Here is a 23,412-nt window from a genome sequence, read left to right as displayed (position 1 = left end):
ATGTGAGACAGTCAAGAACTACAAACAATTGTCTCTGGAGCTTTGTGGTACTTGAAAGAGAGTTTTGTCCAAGCCCATGTTTGTACTGAGGTTTGTTGGCTTTTCATCTGGTCAAACCAGCCACCCATTGACCAGAGCTGCTCAGACACTTCAAAGAAACAGCCTAAAGGCTGCAGGTGGTGTTTGGTGGGGAGCAGCATCCCAGTCCTGGTACCCCACACTGTGCTGGGGTGCGGAGCCAGCCGGGCAGCGCTGGGCACGGCTCCCAGGACAGAGCAGGGACAGCTCACGCGCCATGCCTGACCCTGGGGCAGGGGACATCACAGCTAAATCCCCAGCTCTAAATGTATCAGCCTTTGGAGCTCTCTCACCTTCCACCCTTTGATGTCCCTGCCCTCTCCAGCAGCAGAGGAGCCCCGTGTCGCTGTGGTTTGTTATTCTCATTAGCTCCATGAGTGCAGCCTGCGCTGGGCTCAGCCCCAGTGGGGATCAGGCACATCCTGGGGCTGTGCTGAGGCCAAGGCAGCACAAGGAGGGCAGAACCTGCCAGCAGCAGAGCCTGCAGCATCCCAGCAGCTTCCTGGGAGCTGGGGAGAGCTGGGCAGGGGGGAATGGAGAGGAGGATCCGATGGAGGAGCTGGAGGTGCTCTCTGTGCTGCCACTGAGCCCACCTGAATCCTTGGGTGGGGAATGCTGGGTCCTGTGTGCTCCTGCAGCTGCTCTGAGCTCTCTTCTGGGGCTCACCAGAGTGGGGATCATTTCTCATCCAGGCACACAGTGGGTCCCTGGCTGTGGAACTCTTGGATTACAAGCTCTCTGTCTCACTTTCCCCCTCTTTAAAACAAGGGCAGTATTTCCATAGTTCAGGACGATGTTAGAAGGTTAAAATCGCAAATCTCGAGAGGGGATCAGGCAAGACAGCATAAGGACAGCACTATAAATAAAGAAAACAGTTCTCTGCTATTTTTTCCTTACTCAAAACTTATTTGGGGGACTTATTTTTTTTTAAGATAAGGGGAAAAGAAGGAGAGGAAGAAAAATCATCCCGGATATGCAAACAGAATTTGCATTCGACTGCATTAAAATTTTTCTTAAATTGCAATTAAGCAATAAATCTTGACCAGTTGGAAAAATAAAGAAAATGGGGTGGGGGAAATTTATTAGATAATGTAATCTTTCAGGCATTTTTTAATTTCCTTCTAAGATCTAGAATATCAGTCCGAGTCCCAGGTAAAATAGGATTCAAGTTTTCAGCCACAAGTTGTGACTCAAAGTGCTTAGCTAAATTAAACAGAACAGATGTGGAAAATAAGATGAGAGCTATGCACAGAGCTCTCAAACAGCTGTCCCACCTTCCCTCCATTGAAGAGCCCGGCCTAATTCCCCTTTGTTGACTAAAGTCTGCAATTCGATCCTAAAAGCTTGTCAGAATTAAGTAAAATGCTTAATATAAGTTTACATTTTAACTGTTTTTCTTTGATATTTGACAAGGACATGGGAAGTAGCTCCAGAACTTTCTCCTGGGCCAATTTGCCCAAGGTTGCTGTGAACCGTGCTTCCCCTTGGGCTTCTTGCTCCAGGGACTGCACTTGAGACCTGGCACCTGTTGGACACCACAGCAATTAATAATTAATTAAACAAATAACCCCCTTACATGCCACTGTGAAATCAAAGCTTCAGCATAAAAAAGAAATTTACGTTTTAGGTTTCCAGAAGTAACCTCTGCCCCAACACTTGTGCAGTATGGGGGGGAGCAGATACTTGCTTTTTCCTCGGAGAAGTGGCTTTTACAACAGATTTTTTTTAAAAAAGGAAAGTAAAGGATGGGAAGGAAAGGTCAGCCTTGTTAAGTCCTTTCTAGTAAACACTACTCAAGTGCAACAATGACAAGCAGTATCTGAACATTTAACATCTAAAGAGAAAAAGAAATTGAAGAGATTCTTCTGGAAAGGAGGAGCAGTGGAGCCTTTCAGGTCCAGTTTACATTTCTGCGTGCACCTTCCAGGATGGAGTACACTTTGTCCTACTGTTAGTATTTTGCTTTCAGATATGACAAGCATATCATGGCCTTTTTTAACCTTCTCCTTCCTTTTTCCTTTTTTATTTTTTTCCCCCCCAAAAAAGTAGCTGCACATTAAGGAGATAAGTGAACTTCAAAGGGCTAAATACCAATCAGAAGATGGAAGATGGCCACACATAAAGCTACACTGCTTCTGCAAACCCCTTTAGTAGCCAGACAAGGTCACTGATCAGGGTAATTTGCAGGAAAAGTCAATTTCTCAAGTACCCAAGGCAGGTGTTGTGCCATTCTGTGACAATTTACTGAAACTAAATTGAGGAAGTTGAAAAAAGCAAAGGTCATGAACCACAGGAGAAAGGAGGGAAGCAAAGTCTCTTTGACTGTATTTTTAACTCCTTTTCAACCAAAGCATATTTACAAATTACCGAGCCTGTTTCCACTTAAAAAAAAATCCCCCTTGTGTAACTCAGATGTGTTTATGAAAACCTGCACTAAAACCTGGTTGCACAATGAGGAACCTCGAAGGGTGGCTAAGGAAAACACAGAGTGACTCATGGGGAACTCAGCAGAGTAAAGGGGAAAAGCAGAAGCTGTTTCTTGTTCTGAGAACATTTCTGAGTCTTGATGACAACACAAAGCTGAGTGAAAGTAGACAGGGTGGAAGTGAAAAGGTAAAAACCTGTCTGAGAAATTTGAAGCAAGCCACCGAAATGACTGTAAAGGACAGAAGGGCAGCTGATGTCTCAAGAGGTATCTGGCAATGTCTCTGCTTCAACTGCACCCCAAAATGAACTTCTAAGAGCTGGTCCTTCAGGAAAGGGCCTGGCATGGTCTCAGTGCCAAGGCTGTGAAATGAGGAGGCAGAAATAAAAGTGAAGGAAGTGTAGGACCCTGCCTCAGCCGACTTCCAGGCCAAAACAGATCTCCACAAGTGTTGCTGACCTGGGATGAGGAAGAGAGAAATCCAAGACCTGGTAGTCTGAGTGATGTTCAGATGACAAATAGAAGGATTCCAATCATATTTCCTTCTCCTGCGACCGCGGGTTCTGAGCTGGTGACCTCTTAAAGAGCAGGAGATTATTTGAGTGGAAAGAGTCCACTGTTCATTTCTGGCACTGGTGTGGAACACTCAGTCACTCCAAAACATCTACATCCACCAAGAAAGAGCAAAACTAAACCAAACCAATCCACACCAACACTTTCTCTCTTTTGCTCCATGATAAAACTCCTCCCTATAAAACTGAACAAATAATTTTAGTAATTGTGTTGGTGACACAAATACACTTGCAGCTCTCCTTCCTCTTCCCTGTTACAAGATTTATTTTATGATAAATTTTCACAGGTCATTGGTGGTGCCTCTGGCCCAGCTGGGAAGTTTATGGGGCAGCAAAAGACCATTCTCTCTACTCGCTTTTTGTGGGCTGGAATCCAAATCTAATCAGGACAAACTTCCCCAAATTCTTCCTTGAAGGAAATGTTTCAAAACGTTATTATTATCAGGACCTGTTTTGTATAGGTAGACAAGGAGGAAATAGTTATGGATATATTTCTGTTAGAGCTACACAGACTGAAAAGAGAGAATTTGGTTGATGGAGTCTGTACATTCCATGGAAGAGATGGACTCCTATGTGAATGAGAATAATCAGAAAATGTTTTTGTCTGGGACTCCTGAAAGGGAACTTGTTTGTTTCAAATTCTGTAGGTTTTTGAGTATTTTTTGCCCCTTTTCCACCAAGCTCCAGCTCTGCTTCTCTGTTCATGCAATGAGGTAAAAGCCATCTTCTCTTTGCAGGACTCCTCAGAAACAATCTGCAGTTTGGGATGTACGGAGCTGGGAGTGACTGGACTTTGTTTCTCTGCTACAGCACAGAAGGCTCAGTAGAAAGATTCATTTAAATACAAAGAGGATATAATTAGCTTCCCAAATTACTCCTGCCCTGCTGCTACCTCACTTCATCTGACTAAAGATCTCTTTATGACACCAGGAGATAACTGTTTAATGTGTTTGGGCTATTCCCAAGTGCTGCTGGTCAAACCAGCCCCTTGGTCAGATCCTCTAGAAATACAATCTGTGAGTTCCTTGTAAGTACAGGACTATTTTTATTTAGCTGTTTCAGGGCCCCATTGCCTGAAAATCAATCCAGTTGTTTAACTTTGAGGGAAAGAGCCCTAATCTCTCTTGCTTCTATCCCATGTCTTTTACATCCTGAGACTGGAAACAATCTATATCCTAAACACTCAGAGTTTCAGGAATGTTAAATAAGAAGGCTCTATCTGCACTGGGCAGGAGGACATGAGTTAGTTAGTCAGGCAAATAAACAAACACAGTAAAACATACAAATAAAGCCACCACACCTGCAGGAATGTTAGATATGTTAAAAGGGGTTGCATCCCTAGGCGAGCTGTGCTGGTTCACTTTTCATCACCAATGACCATGTTACACATGCAGCTGGTGACATTACTTAGCCTCCAGCAAGGTCAGAGCACGCCGTGGAGTGAACAGAGAAAGAACTGTTCCCCTGTTTGTAGCAAAAACATGGTCAGGAGTGATTTGAACTCCAGCTGCAGCTCAGCCTGCCTGGTGAGAGCAGAGCAATGCTGCTACCAGGGGCTGGCTCCCCTTTCTTGTGGAAGCATCTCATTGCCACAAGGCCACCTTCAGAACAAAGACAGGTTTAAAATATCTTTTTATCTCGTGAAGCTTGTTTTCATAGGTCTCCCTAAAGTGAATTCTAGGGAAATGAATATTCAGGAATGCATTACAATAGAGGTTTTTGTAGCACTTTGTAGGCATTGAAATGACACTTTCTGTTTGGTTGTATTGCGAACTGGATTTGGAGGGCCAGGGTTTGAAAATCCTTGGCAGCACATGGGTCACTCAAGTGCCTGCTGGGGCTCTCAGGAGTGCCCATCCAGCCACATCCAGCTTATATGAAGGACACAAGCCTGTCAAAGATGTGAGCACATTTAAAATCTGGACAAAGATGTTAAAGAATGCTGCGATAATCATCAAAGCAATTCCCCAAGAATGAGAGAACTAAAAGATGAATTAAAACACAGACTGATGGTGTCACAACTGTTTATATGAAATGAAATAATACACTGTACGTAGCATGTCTTTAGTGCAGAACTTATTATGTATTTGATTTTCATTAATAGTGATGCATAGGAATACTTTGCTTAATCACATTGCCTGGTCAGTAGATTTAATCAGACACTACCTGAAAACCATGGTTCATTCTGAAAAACGTCAAGTTTTACCAATTGCTAAAGGGGTTAATAGAGGCTGTGCATGAGGAAGATAACCTAGGTTTAAAAAAACTATAGTCATCATTGTTCATTTATTCTCTTTATTGAGGTAATTTAATTATCATATAGACACAAACATTTGCTCCCATGCTGGGCTCTTCACATCTGTTAGTAGAGATTTGATTAGGTCTACACAAATGTGCTAGATTATACCATCTAGTTGGTGAAATTCAAGCCACCTGGATATTTTAGCAACATCAATAAGAATAATTCTCTTTTTCCAAATCAGTAAATCCAAGATATATTAAAAAGAATTAATTAATGAGTACCAGATAGGCAAAACAAACATTTGACAATGAATCATATTATCAAAGGTTTTGTGGGAGATCCCTCTCAGCTTATGTTTAGATGTCAAATTATATTACCAAAACTAAACAATCTGTTAAACCGATCTCCTAATGCAATAAGTCTCAGCACCATACTCTCTTTTTTCCCAAAGTCCTTCATGAATGCAGTGCAGCATTTAAGGACAACAGTACTTAAAGCACCAGCAATAATGTTACATTAACAAGTCATTAGTATGAAATAGCTGACTCCCAATATTTTTATTGTCATTAAGGTTTTATTTTTTTATTTTATTTTTATATTTTTTTAAATTATGTAGGACCTGATGATGAAAACTGTTAATTACCCAAGGAGCCATTATGAGTGTGAGTCAAGGCAGGGTGAGCATTAACGCCCTGAGTGTGCATTTCTGGGTTATGCTTTTAGAAAGTGAATGACCCAAAAGCTCCACAGGGAATTTGTAGTAAATACAGCTGTTAAGATGACATACAATGATATTAAATGTAAAGAGAGGGGAGAGAAAGCAGCTGTTGTCCACTGGAGGACTTGTCTCCAAGTTAGTTTAGTAACTTACACAGATGTAACATTATTTTTTTTCCCTTACTCCAGAAGGAGGTTGCTGAAATTAATTTCAGTAGAGATGGAGAATTTTTTTAAGAAACGTTGAAGTCTGAGAGAACAAACCTTCAGTATGGAAATATTTATGAAAATATTTTATTTTAGTCAATTAAATATTTGTGCAAACAGAGAACAATTTGAATTAACTTTTAGCCAGTCCTTCAGGCTGTGAGAGAAGCACAGAGTGGTCAAACTGGCAAGTTCTTAGAGCCCAGGAAATGTGATTAGTGTGAGTGCCCAAGCAAGCCCACGTCAGTTCAGCTTCCTGTGACATCTAGAATGGGGAATAGCACACTGATGTGGATTTTTTGTGCTTTGTGAAGCAAACCTGAGCAGAGCTCAGCTCTCTGAATGAAGAGCTGTCCCTCTGGGTGGAAGGCTGGTGGCCAAGACCAGCCTGGGGGGAAGAAGCCATGCCAGGCTCCTTTGTGCCTTCCAGAGGGCTCTGCCTTTCCTTGAGGTTGTTCTTTCAGAGGAAGGGCTGGAAAGGCAGGGAAGAGGTGAAGTTTCTGGCACATCCCTGCTCTCTGCATGTTTCCCACCAGATTTCATGGCAGCTCAGGTACGGACACAAAGGATTATGGTAACCTAAGAAAAGTGCTTTTTTGGGTACAGTCTTCTCAGAAGTGGTGTTAAGGCTTATGTTATAACTTGTCACTGCAAGAGCATGTTGGACTAAAAGCTTTCTAAATCCATATAATTGAACTTAATTGTTTACATAATAAAATTATTTTTAACGGAGAACAATTGAACGACGATGATTCAGTCACAAGAATTTGCTTCTAAATCTCCAAACAGGGCTTCTCTGGGAAGACTCATCATCAGAAAGAAGGATGTGTCCTCACTCTGAGGCAGTTGGATGTCTCTGAAATACGCCCAGCATATAAATACACCTAATGCAGAAAGCAACTGGATTGCAAATCCATCCCATCAAAGCCTCAGGAATCCTGCACAAAATTACCAGGCTTGTTTTGGCCTATTTATTCCATTGAATAGAAAAGAAGTGGGAGTTATTGTTGTGAATCCACAGGTTATGGAGAGATGCTGGAGAGGCACTGGAGATGCCCATGGGGTTGAAACTGAGGCTGAAGCTTTATTTTTGTTGTTGAGGAGGTTCAGCTCAGGAAAGGGGGCAGATTTATGGGCACTGATTTATGTTCTTGATATTCTGCTGATAACAGGTTTGGGGCAGAAACCAATCAACTTTCTGCTGATTTTCTGTGCATTTCTGAGAGAGGGATTACTGGTTTGAAAAGCAGCAGGGATGTTTTTAATGTTTGGAGGAATAGGAAGAGATATCTTTCACATATTTCAAATCAGTACTAAAATTTTAATTATTTAATTTTGCTTGACTGTGCTCAATTCTTGTACCAAAACTGACCTGAAGAATTATCTTTTTAATTCACTCACTACACTCTGGGTTGTGTTCCACAACACAGGGCCTAAGGTCCACACAGCCACTGGATCTGTTTGACACCACAAGTTTTTTCCCACTTTCATTATAGCCTGGATATGACTTGAAATCATATGTTATTACCCTGAGTGAGAATTACATGAGGAACAGTGTTACAACAGGGCTCAGCAATGAAAAGGCAGTTCCTCCAGGGCACTTACAGCATCTTGATTTACAATATATGATAGAAAAGTCTTTTTGTGTTGTGAGCAGGTGATTTTTCCATCCTGTTTGACACAGCAGTCTGCAGGTGTTGTGTGATCATATGTGCTTCCTTCCTGAGGCATGTCCAGAACTGTAATTCCAGTAGTAGTAGTAATAGTAATAGTAATAATAATAATAATAATGTGGAAGTCCACACTTTAAGTTAGTGTTTTTGTTGTTTTTTTTAAGAAAGTCTTTTAAAAATTTTTTCTGCAGGAATTTTTATCTGTAGTATTTTCTCTGTATTATGATGATAAATATATCCCTCTTCCTCATTTCCCCACCTGAACACATCCCAGGACAGTCAAGATGCATCTTCCAAAGCCAAATGTTGATACAGATGCAGCTGCTTTTATGAGATTCTAGTTTTTGCTCATAGAGCAAGTTGCATTCTAATAAATTATGCCAATGTTTTGTAGTGGCTGGAGATTAATTAATTTAATGAAGTAAAATAAGAGGTAATTGAAACTAGGACAGGGTAAGTAAAAAAAACCTGAGGTGTTGGAAAGGTCCATTCCACAGGAAGAAATGGATTTGGAAACACACTGCTCTAAAAGATTGGACTCGTTGCTAAACTGACCCACAAAAAATACTACCAGAAACATTAACTGGAATTCCTGCAGTGCTTGAAGGCAGAGGTGGAGGGATGTGTTCTGCAGATGGGTCTGTGGGCCATGAGTGACACTGGAGACTTGCACTGGGAAGGCTCAGCACCTGTGCTTTGACAGAGTATTGCTAATCAGAGCTGCTGGAGCAGTATTAAAATGCAAATGGCCCAATTAGGGTGCTTACTTTTCTAGATTTGTCTCAGAGAAACACTGCCATGAGTTTGCCTTCTGTGCTGATAAAGCATCCCATTAATAAAAAGTTTGCTGACTGTCTAAAGCAAATAGGTGGTTCATGGGAGCCTCAGAAAGTCTAGAATATCTTTAAAAGGGCTACATAGTGAATTTTCTAAATGTTTGGCTCCCTTATTACTGAAGATCAAAGACAAAAAGAACTGATTGATACAGAGCCTTTAAAAATCAATTCTTTAGGAAAATGTCTGCCCTTATTTAGTGTTTTGGAATAATAAATGATGAAGTGATTTCAGCTGTAGGAGACACATTGTGGGCAGCTGCTGGACATGAGTTCAGCCTTGTGTTACTGCTAAGAGGTAACAACAGCACAGAGCATAACTGAGGAATAACTGGGGAAAAAAACCTAATTTAAATATTTTTGTGAAAAAAGTGTAGGCAGGGTTTGGCTGTTTACCAAACAGACCACACCTAACCAGCATCTTGGATTCATTCTCCATTCCAAATAGCTTGGATGGTTCACACAACATGTTTATCCAGAGAATGGATTCATCCTAAATATCGTTTATATTCCTAACTACTTTTAAAAGTAAGCTCAAGAAGGGCTTAGGTAACATGATAGTAATCTACAAAGGCAGAAAATAGGCCTTATTGCCAGTTTGTGGTCAATTATGGTAAACTCCTATCTGTAATTTACTCCTGCCCATAATGGGAAAGAGAGTTTTGCTTGAATGTGCATTCCATTTCGTGGGGTTCCATCCCATGCAGTGACATGGCATTGTGTAATTTCATACACCCAGATCAAATGGGACATGTTTTTTCAATGTATCTGAAAAGAACCCAGGGATGTGTTCTGGTAGAAAAGAGGTTTCCAGAGGACCCAGTCCAACAAGTGTGGCTTGTGCCAAAGCCAGTGTCTAATGGAAATGTTAATGGCCATGTTTTTCTGCAACTCTTGCAGAAGCAAATCCAGAGTATCTTTTAATTGGGAGCCTTTCTTTATGGTCTTCAGATGTTTATAAATATGCACAACCTAATCTGATTAGGGCCAGACTCTACATGCTGCCTGCTCTGACAAAAGGGGAGAAAGTTCTTGCCTGCAGCCTGTGAATTCTGCTCCATTCCACGTCTCCTGTGGTATTAGAGGAGCTGAGCATTTTTAATAAAGTATTAAACAACAGCCAGCTCTTTCTTCCTCCATTTTCTGTTGGAGAAAGTAGTGTATTCTGTAGTAAGTGGGAAAAGCGAATAGGAAACTCTTTGAGGGAACCTTTTTTTTCAACTTCAATTGAAATAAAAACATTTGATGCAATGATATCAATTTAAAGGAGAATATGGAGCAGAAGGAAAAAGTAAGAAGGGATTCTTACAAAGCTTGCAATGCTTTGCAAAGCTTATGCTTTCATTTTTGAAGTGGAGATCTTTTAAATTTATGCTGCTTTCAGTATTGCAATAACCAAACTAAAATTTTTCAATGTAGGTGAATATAATATTTCAGTTGGTTAAAGGAAAGTCATGAGGAACTTCTAATTTTTCTGTCTTTCATCCCACATCTGAATTTAATCATATTTTAAAGTAGCATATTCCTTCATGAAGCAGAATGTCTTTCCTCCACACAGGTTCTGCCTGGGGAATTTCACTTACTGCTAAGCAGCTCTGGGCAATATTAAAATTGCCTAACTAACTTCCACAAAGGTCTCAGATCTGCTGCTTGGCTCCTTGCCTTCTGAACTGGCCAGCCAGTAGGAAACAGTAGACTTTGAGTTTAAATTTGGGCTGTCTGGACACATCCTTGCATCCCTTTTACAAGATTCATTCTGTGGCTCCCTTACACTGACTGTTATTAATCCCATAACAGCTTCCAAGTGAAACTTTGGCTCTCCTGGTTTAATGTCATCCTGTGAAACAAAAAGGACACATCTTTATGTGTCTACATGCGGTTTGGGGTCTCTTTCCACCTCCTCACTTCTCCTCCCCAAGAGGTACATAATATGACCAATGGCTGGTGGTGAAATCATAAAAATTCATCACTTGTTCAAAGTGTGGAAGTCAAGAAAGAATGAATGGTCAGGAAGACAATTTTTTTGTGTAAGGTAATGTTGACCTTTGCAGGAATAATTTGTGCCCTTCAGCATCTGCAGCTGTGTAATAGTCACCAGGGAGCTGTCTGACTCTGAATATATATGTATATTTTAAAAAGTGTCAGCCAAGTCAGAACTCCAAATGCAAAATGTATTGCTCAGGAACACTGGGAGGATTTGTCTCTCCCTCTGCAAAGCAGCGGTGCAGAGAGAGCAGCGAGAGTCACAGATGTGACTGGAACATTTTCGTATTCTGATGAGCACAGGCTGTTTGCAATGCTGCTCAAGCTAGGGGAGAGAAAATTGCTCCGTTTCTCTCAGACCTGCAGCTGCAATTTCACAAGGAGGAAAGTGTCTCTGAAGGGAAATGTGCTGAGAAGCTTCTATAGGAAACAATTGAGTTTTCACCCAAGACAAATGAATTCTGCAGAAACAAATGATGCTATTGTATTATAGAAATAGATAATGGTATTGCCTTGTAAACCTTTATTAGGTAGCTAAAACAGCCTTTACAGTGTTGTAAATGAACAGAAACACCTGTCTATAAAATCCAGGAGTGTTTCTACAGATTGAGCCATTTCCAGTGGTGGTTTTTGTCTCCTCTGTGGCTTTCAGTGTCCTCTCCTGAAAGTGCTGCAGCCCAAACTGGGTTTTGACATTGACAATGCTGCTCATTGCTGAGCTTGGCACCTGGATGCAAAGGAGCCACAGAAACTCCAGAACGTTCTGCAATTAATAGAAGTGAGGTGTAATGGGCTGCATGTTTTTTCAGAGTGTTGTTTTCTCTCTTGAAACTCACCCATCTCTGGAAAGCTGACACAAGTCAAGGTGTGACTGAAATGTCCCTTGAGCCCTGCAATGGTGCTCGTGAGACCTAAGAAGAGCACATATGAAAATATGGGGATGGCCTGTGAAATAAGAGGCAATGGGAATAAGAGTGAAAACAAAGGAATCGTACACACCTGTCTGCACAAAGCTGCCTCTTTGTCTCAGGAATCACAGCAGAGTTTGAGAGACAGAAATGGGTGGAGAATCACAGCAGAATTGTGGATGCTCATCAATTGCAAAGCTGTGACTCTTCTGCTCTACCCAGAAAACACCATGAGGCATTGAAGTGTCATTGCCTCCCCATCTGTTTGAGATCCAGGTTTGTCAGAGTTTCTGTTGACTCAACACCAACAACTTCAGGAGGATTCCAGCCTGTGACTGTGACTTTCTGTTTGTTCAAGCACCTGGTGTGTAATAATGTCCTTTCTGAAATCTGGTGACTTTCTCATGGTCTGCATTACTGCTTACCCATATTTCTGATCCTCTTTGCAATATTTTCAGCCTACCCAAGGAAAATTTGTGTGATGTATTAGTACAGTCACGAGTAGTTTAAAAGTTGTAATGTTTCCTGTTTTTAAACACATATGTTAGAAAAGTTATCCAGGCAGATAATCCAGGATATCCCAATAAAGGCACCACGATTATTCAAAATCACATATCAGGGCCCAGTTGTGGCTTTTGAATGAGTATCACCTCTACATTTAGGGCAGATCCATAGCTGCTGTACTGCTTCACTGAAATGAGGGAAGAATTTTCTCCTGCTTCATTTTGTAGGCATAAAAATATTCATTTTCTTGTGCAAGGCATAGAGGATCACTGCATTAAAGGGCATAATTCACAGGAAGAGCTGTACGCCCATGTTAAGGGCAGAATTTGGCCACCCCTATAAACACAATTCGATATAAATACTAAAGAACTGCTTTTTCTTCCCTTGATTGTTCTAGTGAGACCAAAAAAATCATCAGAAGGTGAATCAGTCTTGCAGCTGATACTTGCCAAGACATGAAAATATGGGGATGGCCTGTGAAATAAGAGGCAATGGGAATAAGAGTGAAAACAAAGGAATTGTTCAAAAATACTAGATGCTATTTCATGATAATGGAAAATAGCAAAACCTAGGAATGTTGCATCTGGATAGCTGTCTGCCTTTCCTTGGGAACATTTTTATGTGTTTAAAGTGGAAATTAATGAAGATAAAATTAAAACACTTGTAATGTAAAATATTACATGCTTTCTCATAGGATTGAGACATAGCACTCAAGAGGATTAGCTTATAAAAAGTCAGATAATCCTCACTGGTGGGATAAATATAACTTATAGAAATTCCTGAAGCATGCTCTCCAGAAGCATTTCACTAAAATTAATTTAGCAATAATATTATAATTCCTTCAGACATATTTTTCAGAAGTTATTAAAGATCCATCCAAGTCAGGCAAAGCATTATTTTCTAATGTACCTAAATTTCTTCAAGGATGAGGGTTGTCCTAACTGATGAGAAATTAAATGGAATTGAAAGCTAGGGAAAAGAAACTTGGGTAACAAATCTGGATAAGCGTGTACAGCTTGCTGTGAGCAGTCAGCACACACAGCTGAAGAACTAGGTTTGGACAGCAAGAAATAACTTTTATATTGGCTTAAAAGAATCAGGAATGGATAAAATGGATGAATTTCAGAATCTGGAGCAGTTTGTAGAACCAAATAAAACACAATTAGGAGAGTAAGACAGTAGTGAAGCAGAAATCATGAGTTGAACACAGGAGCTGGAGGGGTAGGGAGGTTCTGGAGGGAACATCAAAGATGAATGTGCTTGAGTTGTGATGTACATCAAGGATGTGGGAAAGTGGGAAGAAAACAGAAGAAATATTGTGGGTACAACTGGATTGGGTTCAAATCACTTTCCTAATCAACAGCAGAAAAGTTATTTGTCAACACACAGGAGGTTGACTAAATCCCATCTTTGTATTTGGGCAGGGATGACTTTGGATCCAGTAAAATCTTGGTTTTGTGCAAGTGAAAATTAACAAGTGGCTGGAATGTGCATTTTTAAGTCAAGGGGGGAAATGTCACAGGGAAGTGTTTGGTTGGGTGATGCAGTCTGGAAAATATGATTTATACCAACCAATTTAAAAATATACATACTACTTTATTTATAAAATTTAAAAGGAGAATTAAATGATGATTTATGAAATGTCTGCATAAGGGGAAACAACTGCTCTCAAAATGAGTATTTTAGCAAAAAAGGTACAGTGACATCTTATGCTTAGAAGATGATGCTGAAAAAATTCATGTACGAATGAAGGTGAAATCTCTTAAGCAATGAAAGAAATAATTTATATGAATAAGTGTGCTAACCCATGAAATTCATGTTTACATGTATTATCAGCAAAATCGTTACTTTTCCATTAAGCAAGGGTTACAGGCATTACTAATTTATTATTTGCAAACTTACTGATTTCAAAATATATTTTATAAAATAATTTGGAAGTAGAACATGTACAAAATTGTTTTGTTTTTGTTTTTTAACACACTCACAAATTTTTGGGTTGAAATTGTTTTCTTTTATGTGTCCTGAGAAACAGACTCTTTATAACAGTGTGATAGGGATGATTTAAACAGAATCTGGACAGAGCAACAGGGCAGGTGTGAGCTTCTGAGTGCACTAAACCCATTATTGTTTATATGGCACCGATTTTTTGCAGCATATACATCACTGAAATTCAGATTTATTTACTTCTATCCATGGCCCAGATTCCTCAGCTGTCAGTTTAATACAGGCATTTCAAACAATGGCAAAATATTTTTTTTTATAACGACTCCCAACAATATTATTCAATTATTTTATTATTTTTCTGTTCTCTTACAACATGACAACATTGCCTTTGTGTGGAGTCAATGGGTTGGAAAAATCTTTTATGCAGTGTGGAATAATTTCACGTAGGCAACAGATTCATGCTCATTTTTCCAAGTATAATGGCACTCCTCTAGGTCAGTAAAAAGCCCTCAGTCTCTTTTGAGGCAAACCTCTTGCTGAAGCTGAGGAGTGAGTCCCACAACTGGGTAAATATTGTATTTTCATATATCACCACTAGCACTGTAATACAAACTTTTCAAGGTAAATAGCTTCAGAAATTGCAATTGTGATACCCAAATGTATTGGAGTCAGTCTCTGCAGTGCAGAATCAAAAGTAAATAGTGAATCCTGAAGTGCTTTGGATTTCTGCTCGCTGTAATTTTGCTTTGACAGCTCTGGGTAAGCAGAAACCGGAGGTGCCAAGAGGCACAAAGCTGCTGTACTGCAGCCTCCACAGAGATGCTGAGCCCTGCAAGTGGTACTAGCAATCTTTTGCCCAGAAATAGCAAGATTTTGTGTCTGGAGGTTCAGGATGGAGATTCAACCAGCAGCCACCTGGGCTGAAGGACTTTCTGATTAAACCCAGGACAAAAACTGAACCTGGGTTTAGCTTAAAACAACAACAGCTTCTTCCTTTCGGCATCTGAAGGAATGATAAGGTGTTTAAGTGCCCAGCTCTAGTGCAGAATAGTGTGGTATTAGTCACAAATCCTGCTTTGGTGCTTGGATAAATGAGTTAATTTTCAGAGAGGTTGGAACATGCAATTGTTTTTTGCCCATAAGTCCAGTCCAGGTCTGAGGGTGAAATTGGTTTTGCAGTAGGTGGGATTTAAAAGAGAAGGAAGATGCACTGAGCAGTGTCCTGCCAGCCCACAGGAAGATCTCTGGAATTGCAACACTGCAAGAGCAGCATCACCCCATTCTCAGAGACTCACTGCAGTTAATGAAACAGAAAAACAGCCCAGTATGCAATGACTAAACTTTTAATTACCTCTCTGAATGATGGAGAGAGGCTAAAATCTGATAAACATGTTTAATTGCTGGCAATTACAAAAAAAAAAAAAAGAAAAAAAAAGAAATATTTTTGAAACACAACCAAGTATTTTGCAATATTATTTCAACACTGTAATGACAACTGCACTCCTCTTAGGAAGGGGTTGACAGGAAATTTCTTCCATTCATTTTAGTGGAGCAGGATTAGACCCAGTGTTGCAAGGAATGGACACCTTCAGCAAAAACTCAGTGTGGGATTGGTGTAACTTGGAAGTATTTCTTTCATCCATTCTTTGGTTTAGTAGATCCCTGTTTGTAAGATGTGGCTTTTCTTTGGAAATAACTGTGAGTTCTGCCAGGGAACCATAGCTTGTATTTGCAGATAAAAGCAGTCCCCTGAGCTTCAGAAGGATTTCTTGCAGGTGACTAAATAGCTGTGGCTATTGCATTGCTCCCCAAACTCTACAGTCCTCTCCTTATCTTTACTCAATTTCTTTATTTAATTTCTTACGAGAAAATTCATGAATGCTTGTTAAAAAATTGTCTTAATAAATTATTGGCAAAACTTGAAAGAAGGATAAGATTTTCACTGATTTCTGTGTTCAGTGAGAGTAATAACAATAAAAAAGTGGTGTTGCCTATAAAATTGGCAAAACCAGAAAAAATAATCCCCCAGCTGATTTAATACGTGTGGCCATTGATTCAACATCCCTAAAGTTTGATTGATAATGTAACCTATCAAAATCTCATAATGTGCCATCTAAAAGTGCATCTAATCTTGCTGAAACCAGACAGAATGGATTTAGAACATGGCTGAAAAGTTCAGGGGTTACTCAGGAGAGGGAATGAGGCCTCAGCTGGTGCCATGACTTTGGGCTGTGTTTGGAAGGAAGGGTTTGTTAAGGCCTCAAATCGTTCCTTGCCTGATTACATGAAAAATAAATTTTGTAATAGACATATAACCAGCCTGTTTTAAGTGTTTCCTCTATCACCATACTCAAACATCGTCTGAGAACCCCATTACATAATATATATACTCAGTTTTTCAATGAAGTGGGAAAGAGCTGATATCTCCAGAGGAGGCTGGAGGAAAAGGTTCTCAAGTAATGAATTTACAGATGGGGAGGAAAGGTATTGAGAGACTAAGTAACATCCTGAGGAAAGAAGTGAATCCAGGTGTTCCTGCCCTCTCACCTGTTCTTCTCTTGCAGGTGCCATTCTGCTGGGAGGTGACATTCATCCTGCTGCAGTGACAGGACCAGGATCTTTGGGAATTCAGTCTGCTGGCTCTGCCTCTGCTTCTTTCCTCTAGGTCAAGCCCACCTCCTGTAAAAATGTGATGTGCAACCTCAGCAAAGGAAGGTTTTTGCAGATACCTCATCAAAGACTGGCATTTACAAAGGCATGAGACCCCACTCTGAAATGCAGTAAGCTGAAACATCTAGCTGGATCTAGATGGTTCATCTGGCCTCTAAAGCCCTTCACCTGGTCATCAAGTCTTTAAAAAATAGCAGGTGACTATTAAAAAATACCCTAGTGGTGGGTACAATTACAGAGGGAGCAGTACTGAAAGCCTGAGCAGGAGAGAATGCAGCTTGTCAGGTGTTACACTGGAGGGTCTGCAAAGCCCTTGGCAGACAGAAGAAAGGCGATGTGGCTGATGAGGTGAATTTGTTTTATGTATTTTATTCTAGGAGGAAATAAAGCTGGGAGCCTGAAGAGGAAGGGGCTGAAGAAAGCTGGAGCTGAGTGTGTGCCTGCTGTGTCTGCAGGGCTGCAGCTGCTTGGAGGGGGCTCCCAGGGATCCCCAGGCCAGGGGAAAAGGAGCCTGTGGCTGTGGGAAGAATTGGCTGGGGCTGCAGTGGGACACTTAACGTTAGGCTGTTACATTTCCCTGTGGAATATAAGATATTTAGTGTGTTCTACACTCAGATGTGATGATGATTAAATGTCTGTGTTTGCTTGGGCTTTTATAAGAAAGAACATTTTTTAAATGTTACACAATGAACCATTACCCCAAGCTCAGTGTCTCTAACTTTCACTGATGAGATGACAACCTGCATGTGCCACCTCACTTTTAATTAAAAAATCACTCATTAGGAGGCCAGAATCTTGTCTAGTGAGAGGAGTCTAATGCAGTATCTTGACCTCTATTTGCATCTGTTCCCTGGCACTCCACGTACAGAAGGCTTTTAAGTGGTGTGAACAGTGAGTGCTGTGTGAAACAGTGGGCTCCAGGTTTGATGTGATATCCTGGGCCTTGGCAAAAACCCATAATTGTTCATCCATATTTAAATACACCAATCTGTGCAATGGGAGGATGAAGGCCAAGTCCTCACCTGGAAACTGTCTTCAAACTGCCCCATAATGTGTTAAAATTGCTCAAAGTACTGAAAATTTTCTGCTTCATTTCTTGGTCTGGGTGGCTACTCCATGAGTGCCTCTTATCTCCAGCTAGTGGAGGCAAATCATTTTGTCCCCTGCACATCTGGATTTGTCTGCTGATGTAGCAGGAACAGCTGTGTGCTCAGACTGGGGGACTTTCAATCCCACTTGTATTTCCATGTGGGAGGACTGTGTGCCCCACAAAGCAAACCTGTGCTTCTTCCCACCAGTGATGAGAAACACAGAAATTACCTCTGGCACTCTCATTCCTCCTTGTTTAAGAGGCTTGGTATTTATTTGGTTGGTTGTTTTTTCACAGAAATTGATTTTGTGGGGTAGCTGTGTGCCTGTGCCACTCCAAGGTCTTATGAAGCATCAGCTCACAGCCCAGCTGCTGGTGTCCTTCCTTTGACAAAACAGAGGTGCTGTTCCATTTATTCTGGAGTTATCTTTTCGTTCCTGTTTAGTCAGTGGGGTGTTTGCCATTGATTTTGGTATGAGGGGCACCACTTTCATTCTTTTCCATCACATACATGCACATGTAGCATCACACAACTGTCCCTGCTACAAACTCACGAAAGGAGCAATGAAATGTAACTTCAAAGTGAAGCATGACTTAAAAACAAACAAAAGCAGCTAAAGAAAATCTGTTTGGTTTTCTTTAACTTTCTATTAGTTGCTACTGATTATTTCTAGAGTCTCTCTTGCTTTGCACAAGGAATATTTACCTGACACCACTGCCACACACTTCACAATAACCTGTTCAGTACAAATACCAAGTGTCTGGGGTTTAGCAAACTCCACAGCCATGAGACATTTTTATTTCCCTACATGTTGTGGAAGGTCTTGTATTTCTTTTGGAACCATAATGGAAAGAACAGATTCACAGCTTTGGAATTCATTCTTTCTTGCACTGAAGCTGCCTGAATTTCATGACATTCAGACATGTAGAAAGTTCACCTTTTCTCCCTCAGGCATTGGAGAATGATGAATAACTTTGGTGGTGGTGGGGAAATCACTTTTTACTGTTATTATTATTACCTGTCTTACCAGTAAAGGTTTATATTAAATTCTGCTGCTTTTCTTAAGTTATTACTTGAGATTAGGGCTGTGAGAGGAGAAAAATGTCTGAAATATGGTTTAGATAGAACCAAAAGCATTTAAATGAAAACCAAGTATTACCAAGGCTGGTCAAAGAAAACTTTTTCCTAAGTTAGTAATAAATTAGTTTTCTGCCATGATGGGCATATGCAATGAAAGTAAAACCCTGCAAACAGAAGGGCCAGACTTCAGTGCCTTTCCCAGAGTGATGTGGCAATAACGTCTCTCTTCTTTGAAACTATCCAGCTCACCAAGAACACATCCAGACATGGGTGATTTCAACCTGAATCTTCAGGTCACAAGGAAAATTAACTTATATGGGCAGTAAGTGGCTGGATGTCTTTATGATCTTCTGTTCGTGTTAATTCTTTTCCTCTAAAAACGTCTTGAAGAGATTGTGACTAATTTTACACTGATTGGCAGCATATTCTCTAGTAAATGCCCTATTTATAGGGAAAAATAAATTTTTAAAGATGGTTCATTTTTCAATAGTGAGAGGACTGAGTCCATATGGTTGGATGTTGCCACAGGGTTTTATATAACCCAAATAAAAATGTTCAGCTCTGCTGAGAAATTATCATTAATAAAGCTGTAATGGTTAAGAATTCCCAGGTATAGACAGAAACTTCTCATCATGGGTACTCTGTAAATATGAACCAAGGACTAAATTCCTGTCCTTAGTCACTTCTAGTCTAAGAAAAGAAATACAAGCAGGAGATGTAGAACCAAAATAGTGAAGTTGTACCAGACAGGGAAGCACAAGGAAATAATTAGGCAAGAATAAGGGTTTTCCTATGGCTATCTGAGGAAAGAAAACATTTCTAGCAGCATTTGAGAGAGAACAATGAGGCTTGATGATATCTATGAGAGATTCTTCCACACATGAAGGCTGGCATGGGAGAAAAGGCAGAAGTGCAACAGAGGGGATGATGGCAGGAACCACTGGCTGATCCAAGGAGAGAGCTGACATGATGATAACACAGGAAAAAATAATAAGGAGGAGCATGGATAGGTCATGAAGGGCCTTTTGAGTGAAGATGAATGGTGTATGCTTGATACAATGCCAAGTTCACAGATGATTCACTGTTTTCTTTCTTGAAAGTTTAAATTTCCACATTATTTTTATTTGATTAATGCTATTGAGTGATTTTGACTTATTTTCTCATAATAACAAACATTCCATTCATTTTACAAGGCATCTATTCAGAATAATGGATGGGTTCCTTGAGCTCGATGCAGTTGATGTTGTGACATGCTGGTACAATTCTATACTATCACTTACAATGGCTCAGTGCACAGAAAAGGTCATTTCAGTTACTTTATATAAATTGTTTGATTGTTCCTGGGTAAAGAGCATCAAGCAGGTTGTGGTAGGCTTGAGAGAGGTTATATTAATTTCCTGGAGAAAGCCTTTTAAAAACTATAGTTAAAGATTGAATCCTATCCAAAGGTAGCATCTGGTAGTTGGGTTTGTTCGGATGTGTCTGCCTTTTTAACCTGGGGTATTACATGAAGATTTCTTTTTATGCTTTTCCAAGAATAGAATTTTGGTGTGCAGAAGCTGATCCCAGGGTATATTTTGAGTGATGAATGTCCTGGAGGAAACACTGGGTGTGATTTTTCATTCTCATGGTATCTGTTCACCTCCCTTCTCCGAGGGGAACGGGCAGACGACCACATGGTGATGGAATGCTCTTTATTTACACAATTTTCTGCTACTGCCCAAGTGTTCAAACTGTCTGATCATAATATGTGTTCACAACTCTACATGAAAACTACCTTTCCATCTTATTTGGAAGCTGAGGTTTCTGTGGGTTGGCTGTACTTGAAGTATCTCAAGTAACAAATCTTTGGTAAAAGCATCTCCTTGGTACCTGAGAATAAAATCTAGAGCACCCAGGAATCTCAGCTTGACCAGAGATATCTCCACTCATATGAGCAGCAGGCAATGCTCAAAAATTAACATCTTTACAAAATGGCTAACTCCCCTTAAAACAGAAATTGAAAAAAGAAGTGGAGTCTTGGCTTCCTGAGGCAGCCCATTAACCATTTTACTGATGCTCCAATTGCTGATAAAGTCAAAGAAAATGTTAAATGTCTTCATCTGGGTAGGACAAAGCCTGTAATCCTGAATGAAAACTTATGCAAATCTTGGTGAGAATGTGCTTGCCAGCATTTTCATAGCTCTTGCTTTGTTCAGAGCGTAGCAATCAGCTGGAATTTATCCATGAACCCTGTTTATTAGGAGAATGGGAAAAAGATGTCTATGTGGCAGAGTTAGATAGCAGGGCACAGAAATGCTATGTTCTGATTTTGCATGAAAAATCTTCAAGCCATTCACGCTTTTCAAAACTGCCTGAGGAGCTTTCGCTGTCCTGACTTCGGACAGGTAAATTCAGCTTCCCTTCACATCCTGCAGCACATGCCTGGTAGCAATGGAAATCAGGAACACTTTGTACTCTGAAAGTCCATGAGAAAATAATTACAAGATCCTGACATTTGGAAACTTAGATGACAAAAACCAGGGGGAAAGAATTCTCTCTATTTTAGGAATATGGGTGAATGTGAAGAATCAAACCAAGTGTTCCCACAATTCCTAAAAACAGTCAGTTTTATTTCTGCTGCTTTAAGTTGATGAAATGACACTGATTTACACAGATCTATGACACAGCCCTTTGAAAAGGTGAATTTGTGACCTTTCCTTGATTGCCAGGCATAGATTTAAGTACCAGAATTAAACATCTAATTTACCGATTTTGGCATGCACCTTCTTCGTTCTGGACTTCCACACCACCCCAAAAGCAGAAAAACTCCCTCAATAAAACTTTTTGAAATATAACAAGACCAAGAATCTTTTCTTTTTTGATATTTGCTTTTAGAGGGGCTTATATATAATCCCTTTTAAATTACTGTGCCTATGGAAGTTTGCATGATAAGGCACCTTATAAATTAGACTGTATTATGTTGTAGTGGATGTTGAAATATGAAGATATATTGGCGAGACAATATCTTATAATTAGAGTTTGGTTTCACCATCTAAGTGTGAGTGTTGGTTGACCCTCAGCCTGAGAGTACTGCTCTCTGCTTAGTGTACATCCCTATATCTTAAAACTCCACATATTTAAAGGGATGGTTTCTAGTATGTAGTACTTGATTTACTTGATGTAGTATTATATTTGTATTATATTTTATTCGGCAAAGGCTGAATGTTAAATTAAATGCAAGACTTTCAGAAGCAGAAGCTTAAAATTAGGGGTTTTTTTCAAATATTTGTGCAGGGCCCTCTACAGAAGGGCTGGACACCATATGATGATGCCTTTAGATCCTATTGAGAGCTATTGACCTATCAGCACTGGAAACCAGGCGACTTTATTGCCAAAAAATATAGCAAGCTGACCACTACTGGTGACCAAATGGAGTTTCTGGTTCAAGTTCTGTCCATATGCAGATATTTTGACACTTTTTTCTATAAAATTTCAGTATAATTATATATTTTACATATAACAGACCACGACCATTTGGGGTATCCGACCAGTTTCAACTGAGTTTTTTTAATAAGACACAGCTAGAGATCAGCAGCAGTATAAAGGAAAGAATACCTCATAAAGAACAAAAAATGGTAGAAGATTTTGAAGGCCACAGATGTCCATTCTCATGCAAAGTGGAACCAGTTTTGAAATTGGGTTAACTTAATAGGCTGTGAATTATACAAGCTCTTTAAGTTAATCTGATTTCATAGCCACCTTAGCGTATCCACACTTAACTGTCTGAGGACCAGAGCACAAGGCCTTTGAAGTGTCAGATGAGGTGGATGTTGCTGCAGATTTCCATGCCATCAGAGGATGTTGATGGTGGTATCTGCTCCTGAAAGGTATTTGAACCTCAAACTCTGACATGAATAGGTTGGTCCAGGAGACGTCACTGCCGGCACTCGTTCTCTTGGAGCGATGACAAATGATTATGCTGTTTCTTTCCATTGTGTGCACAGCTCTCTCTGATGTTATTCCATCCTCTTTGCTATATCACAAAGATCATTCAATTCCTGATTGAAGTCCCTGGCATCTCACTTCCAATGCCCTGCGGCATTAACACATTGCATGATTCTGTTTCAACATCCTTTGCTTCTTGGCAGAGATTTCCTTCTATATTCCAAGCCTAGACAGTGCATGAAAGGATTTCTGAGCTTTTATACAACAGTCTTGGCTGCTTTATTTTCCCCTTTTTTTTAAAATATTTTTTTTTAGGCGGTGACTAACTGGTCTATCTCCCCTTAGCTGTAATGACATGAATTACATAGAGGTTACCTGAAGGTAAATGTCCCTGTGGGATTCAACACAAATGTTGCCAGAAATGAAACATTTTGGTAACAGATTTTTTTTTTTTTTTTTTTTTTTTTGACAAATGAAAAATGTAAAATCTCTGATTTCTTTTATCCCAGTTCAACTGAAACACAATACATACGTGTGTGTGCATATACATATGGGAAT

The sequence above is a fragment of the Poecile atricapillus genome, chromosome 6 (assembly GCF_030490865.1).
Source record: "Poecile atricapillus isolate bPoeAtr1 chromosome 6, bPoeAtr1.hap1, whole genome shotgun sequence".
In the NCBI taxonomy this organism is placed as follows: Eukaryota; Metazoa; Chordata; class Aves; order Passeriformes; family Paridae; genus Poecile; species Poecile atricapillus.
The sequence above is the reverse complement of the archived record's forward strand: the minus strand, read 5'-3'. Positions refer to the sequence as shown.